Source organism: Ischnura elegans, chromosome 7, assembly GCF_921293095.1.
Source record: "Ischnura elegans chromosome 7, ioIscEleg1.1, whole genome shotgun sequence".
NCBI classification, from domain to species: domain Eukaryota; kingdom Metazoa; phylum Arthropoda; class Insecta; order Odonata; family Coenagrionidae; genus Ischnura; species Ischnura elegans.
In genome coordinates, this window is record NC_060252.1 from 57,730,760 (window position 1) to 57,737,467 (window position 6,708).

Consider the following 6,708-nt stretch of genomic DNA (forward strand, 5'->3'; position numbering starts at 1 on the left):
TCAACATCAAAAGATGTTTTCATTATGCAAAAAAGGGCTATTAGGATTATTTCTGGTGCAACCTCATTGGAGCATTGTAAACCACTTTATTAAATTGGGTATTATGACTCTTTATGGTCACTATATATTTATGTGTATGTGAGGTCAAGGAAAACCTGAGCTCTCTGGTAACAGGGGTCAATGTTCACCATCACTGCACTCGGAGAAAGGACTATTTAGTAGTCCCCCACTGTAGACTGTCAAAGAGTATGAAATCTTTCAATGTATTAAAGCTGAAGTATTTAAATATGTTACCTAATGAGGCCAGGCTTGTCAGCCTACAAAGATTTAAACGATTATTTACCACTGGCTTTTGTAAAGAGCATTTTACTCATTGGAGGAATTTGTTCTTAGTGACACCTCTGTCATCAAATTTTAATTACTTGTTCACATGTTATTTATTCTTCCTGACGATGACCATTACAATGTATTTCTGTTTATAAGTCTAATAAATATTATTATTATTTTTATTACCGTCATGATGTGCGTAAAAGGGGGCACGAAAATCCTCCTGAAACAATTGAATACGAACGTTATTTGCCTAAAGTGAATACTTTTTGCGCCGCTTCGCGAAGCAAGGTTTTTTATCTTTGAGGAACCCTACTTTTTTGAGGAACAAACCGTGACAGGACAGTCATACCTTGCAATGCTGCAGAACTGGTATTTCCCACAACTTCTTGACTGTGACAATTTTATCTATCAGCAAGGCGGAGTACCACCGCACTGGCAGAACAACGTACGCAATTTCCTCAACTACAACTTGCCTCAGCGTTGGATAGGGCGCACAGGACCTCAAGATCAGGCTTAACACTATTGGCCTCCTAGATCCCTTCAAATAAAACCATGCGATTCTTTCCTTTGGGGATATGTTTAAAGTGTTTACGTTCATCCCTTACCTCGTGGCATTGATGAACTAAAAACAAAAATATCAGCTGTTGTAGCTTCAGTGACAAGACATTTACGCTCGGTTTTGGACGAATTCAGCTATCCGCTAGATTTCCTCCGCGCAGCCAATTGAGGACATATCGAACATTTATGATGGATTTTTATTAACTTATGTGGGTAATTTAGTATACAATTTGTTGATGTTAAGCCCTTCAACCTAAAAAGAATTTTCTTTTAAATCGGATCATTCTTTTTGGGTCACACTGTATAATGTGTGTTTCGGAGTGAACACTGGCTGTAAGGGATCCAAGAAATACTGTTTCGTGCCATTCTTCTCAAGCACAATGAAACCAACGCCCAATTAAGTTTTAATAAACGTACCGGTTAAACCGGATTCGCAGAAGAAGTTGCTCTTAGCAGCACGAAGAGATTTAAAGAAGATGCCTTTACGAGCATTAACCCATTTCCGCTGCTGTGATAACCATTTTAATGTACGTCAATGGGATATTTTTTCCAATCGATTGTTAATCACCGAACTTGCGTATCTACCCTTCAGTATTCGGATGTGAACATGTCAACAGTCTGTGGACATCGGGTTGCAAGCAAAAAAAATTCATCAACTTCTACTTCGACAAAAGGGATACCTCAAAAGAAAACAAATTTCTACGTTTCCACTGGATCGAGACCGCAAGATTAAATGTCAGCTTTGTGATTCACACCATATAATTTATAAATTCTCACAATTTAATTCTTTAATCTACCCTTTCAGGGCTAATGGAATTAATAAACGCCTGCATCCAATAATTATATCAGAATATTCATCGCTACCTAGTCAGTGTAGTTACAATTTAGCATGATATTTAGTAGTCTAGTGAAAAAACAATTCCATTCAGACCGCTTCGTTGAAATAGTAGGGTTCTCACGGTAGAATCCAAATTGTTAGCAATCCTGGACTGGACTCTCCATCCCGCTGTAATCTCTGCTTACGGGGGAGACAAAAATCAACACTGGCCGTCCCAATGAACCATCAGTGAATTTTTAATACGAAAATGTTGGAAGCCTTAGGAACGAGCTGACATGGGGTTATTCACGTGTTCATTGGTCATTATCCGTTTATGTCATTGCTCTCTCCAAGACATGGCTAAATTCTTCCGTGAGTGTCAGTGAATTGTCCTTCTCTGGTGCCCATGGTGTGTATCATCGAGACAGACCAAAAGATCTTAGCCATGCCATTTTATTTTAGCCTTATACTGTTTACATAACAGCATATAATGTCATTTACCAAAAAATTGATTGCCACTCATACCATACAAGAAATAAGCATAACTTGAATGCTCATCCTAAAAATTCCAAAAGGAGCACTTAAAGTCCTTTTGGTAAGAGTATGAACCTAAATTACATTCTGCCTGATAAATTAAAAAATGTCTCCCTTGAATGAAGTCTATATCACTTACTTTTAGACCTGAGTTTTCCGGTTAACAAATCTGCAATTATAACAGTTGATGGGAACATAACTGTTTCTGTTGGATATTCTACCAGCCATAACTGAGCAGAAATATTTCATCTTATCATATAACGCATTGTAGAACCAAAAGGCAGCACTGCCTGGAGGAAGACAGGAGGAAGACCCTTACTGCCGGCAGGGTAACGGGACCATGGATTTGGCACCCTTGGCCTAGGTGTAGCATCTTTAAGTCCACAGAGGACAGACCTGACTGACGATGATTGAAGTTTCCATGAATCCGCAGCCATCTGCTATTTCGCTATTTATTACATGTGCAACAATTTTGCATTGTATACCACAAACAGTTACAATGATAAATAGGGCGTAGTTATTTCACCCGACACCTCTCACAGACCCTAAACCCATGTGTGAGAGTCAGGTCAATTTTCAGCCATATGACGACAGCTTTCTCTTTTTGGATGCCCCTCATGGACATGAGTCACGCTGCCCAAAAAGCACAAGTTATAGGTCACCATATACACCCACTGATCTATTCACTGCTTCATCATGATTACACAGAGAATAGCCTGTAATTCCCTTAAGGTACCGCAGCTGTGGTGCCTTCCACCATAAGTGCATTTGTGGCTGAATCAGCTATGAATGGTCATTTTTTCCCACATCATAAAAATGAAAGTTTACCAATCACATTCTCCGGAGAATTTGCCAGGCCAGAGAATTTGCCAAACACCGAAGTGAATACACATGCTCTCAAACAGAAAGGTTATCCATAAGTTATACAAATTTATGATGCAATTTATGTTGGGGATTCTCTAACCCACCCTTTTAGTCGCCTCTTACGACAAGCAGGGATACTGTGGGAGTATTCTCTATGCCCCATCCCACAGGGGTACTGAAATGTCAATGCCTTGCTGGAAATGACACTTGGGCGGCAATATATTCGTGATTCTTCACAACTGGAAAACTAAGATACAATCTTCATTTTTGTCAGAGGATAACCTTTTCAGTAAAACTAGAAAACATTTTATGCCAAATAAGTTCTTTTCATTTATTTAAAATAGACATACAACACATAAAACACCATGAATTCACCAAAGGATGGAGAGCTTTGGTTACAGAGACCAACACGAAGTTTGGTTTCCAGAATTAAAATGTCATCTGAGATAAACAGAGTAAACGACGCAACAAATTTCTCTAGCGGTACTAACCTTAATCACTCAAAAACTCATCATTAGGCCGTTCCAGGAAGAAAATGGTAGCACACCCACCACATGAGCCTCAATATATTTAATTAATGCTGCTAGGGTCTTAGCATTCTCTACCTATCTCATTTAAAGCAGTGACACCTTTGTCACTTCACAAGGAACTACTTTTATTATGATAATGAGTTGGAAATAAGTTTTCTCAAAATTTTATTTTTATACATATTCAATAGAAGTATATCCTGGTCAATATTTCATTTAAACTGTGAGCTTGGACCAAATTCCATATTTTCCTGATATATCAACTCAGCATAATCCCATTCCACACAGTAGTTTGATAAAATCTGCATGGTAAAAACTCAAAAATCTCACACATTACAGAAGAATGCTAATATGAAAATTACAAATCTCACTTATTGACCTAAACTGATTTTTTTTAATAAAGCATCGCAATAATTATATTTGCATAAGTTAACTCCAGTATTATTACTAAAAATCATTTTAGTAATACAATAGAAATAATAAGATACAAATTCAGAAATAATAAAATTTAACACTGTAAGAGTGCCCACTTGCTGTTCTCACATCAGCTCAGTTTCAATACTAATTAAATATTAATTGAAGTCTCATTTTACAATGGATTATTATCAATCATCATATCAGTATCTTAGATGCACAAAATTCAACAGGACATGTTTTAATAAAGGAAAAGCTCACATAACTAAACACATTTTGCATACATGAGTAAATCTGAGATCATTACCCATCAAAATGCAATAAAGATAACTAAAACTTTGTTTTGTGACAACTGGAGCAAAGTGGCCATTTCTATGATCCATACTAACGATTGAGAACTTGCAAGGTTTTTCTAAGGCCATTTCAATTTGTGCATCTTCTAGATGATCAAAGTTATTCCGTTTACATACTTTTCTATCAAACAAGCAACTAATATTTATTGAGCTCAGGTGAATAACAAAAAAAGGATAGTTTCTTACAGTTTTCTGCACACCATTATGGGGGACAAGTGCGTGACTTTATAACGACTACTGGGTTCTGATATCGTTCTGTTTGCTTCGTCTTCTGAAAGGCACCGGAGTTCTTAGAGCCATCCAAAGTTCTGTCAATGATTTTGGTGTATGGTTCATCTCATTTTCATTTGTTTAAGTATTCATGAAGAGTTCCATGAAGGAAATTAATATAATTTACAAATATTACCAACTTATTTAACACCAAGGATGAGGGATCCATTTGTTTTGAGTCAGATAATCTGCCTGAAGAGGACCCTCTTGTGATACAATGGAGCACTCCATGAGCTACGACAAGAGCATATCATCTGAGATTCTAAACTTTTCAGCATTACGATTAGTAATTTCTGTTATTTAAAATATGTATTGACTGCATTTGAATTTTACGATTGTAAACATATCCTGCAGTTTCCCTGATGTGCCCCTAATTCTTGCTCCTCCTGGCTTAGAGTCAGAGCCGCAGCAACCAGACCTTTCTTTTGTCAGATAAACAAAGAAATAGTTTTGCAGGCACAATATGACATATACCACGCGTGACTTCCAAGAGTAAGACAGTACATTAAGAAGATGCAGTACATCCCTATTTTGCATACTTCTAAAAGTTCCATTCATATCCAGTTGATTTTGCTTGAACAGGCATGTGGTTTTCGATATGTTCAAGGAAAAGTATGTAGCTATGTCGATAACTAATTTTTATTTTTTTTTTCTAAATTGCAGATCCCATTCAAGGCTCTATTGGAAATAATGGGTATTTTCAGAAATATTTATGGAATATTAAATCAAATAATGACGTTTCTGCTTATGTCTCAACCTATAGTCAGGTGTTTATGGTTATCACACCAACTCCCTTGGCAAATGCTCTTCAGATAAGAGCATAGTTAAGGAATGAAAAACAAGGGTTTTGAGAGATTCGAGTCCGATCAATGTCTGGCCGAAGGATCGTGGGTTTGCATTATTTTTATAGTCAAATACAATTAATAGATCATTCTCCTCTTAAGTGGTCTTTTAGGGATTTGTTACTTGTTGGGGAGCGTCATCTAGGGCTGAGAACGCTGAAATTTGTTTGCTGAGTGTGCAAAGCCAACAAAAATATATGGACAGGAGACAGTAAGCCCAATTACATTGATGTTAACTTCGCGGCTTTGTCTGGGGTCTGATGTCTTCAGGTGGTGGTTGTTCCCAACTAGACTACATATTTTCTGCCATGGTCATGACAAAGGAAAAGACAGAGAGAACTTTAAAAAATACCACGACAAGGTTTGCGAAGGATGGGAACCATCCACTGCGAAAGAAATGGAGGTGACGGCAAAGACTGAAGCATCAAATGCAATAATGAATGGGGACATAAACACGGAAGGTGTACCTCTCATTACAGTCATTGCTGACAGATGCTGGTGTAAGAGGTCTTACTGCAGCAACTGCTTGTTATTAGCTGGCATGGTGAGTATTCATTTTTGGAAGCTATAAAATATCTGTTAACCTAAGACACTTTGAAACTAAAATGATTAATGCATGGACCTTCCCTCAATTTCTGATTCTTCGTCATTTAATATATTTCTTAGTGGAAGCAATCAGTCATAAATTTCATTGAAAAAACTTTTGTCTAGCTCAACCATTGCTCACTTTTTGAGAGCATGAGCAATGCAAAGAAATTGGGTATTATTGTGATGGTAAAGACAAAAGGAAAGAAAAAACTACATTCCAGAATTGAAAAGATGTGGGGTATATGAAAAATTGATGTATATTGTAAAAAGCACAAGTCGTCACAGTCAAACCCTTATTTATGACATGATAATAATCCAGTGAAACGTTACTATGCTATTATAGCAAAATTCATCGGTGGAAAAAGAGTCAATTACGCCCTCTCCAATTCATATAAGGGAAGATATGACAGAGCAGTAGTCAGTTTTAACTCTGGTAACCCTTATCGCATGCTTTATAAAAATGTATGTGCCTTGAGTCCAGTATACCACTGCAAAAAGTCCCTTCAAAGAAGATGAATCTTATAGACAGTGGGAGGGATCCTAAGAGCATCAAAGTCTCAGTTTTAGATGCACTACACTATACCGTGTGTCCCCGTCCAACGTTGTTTCAC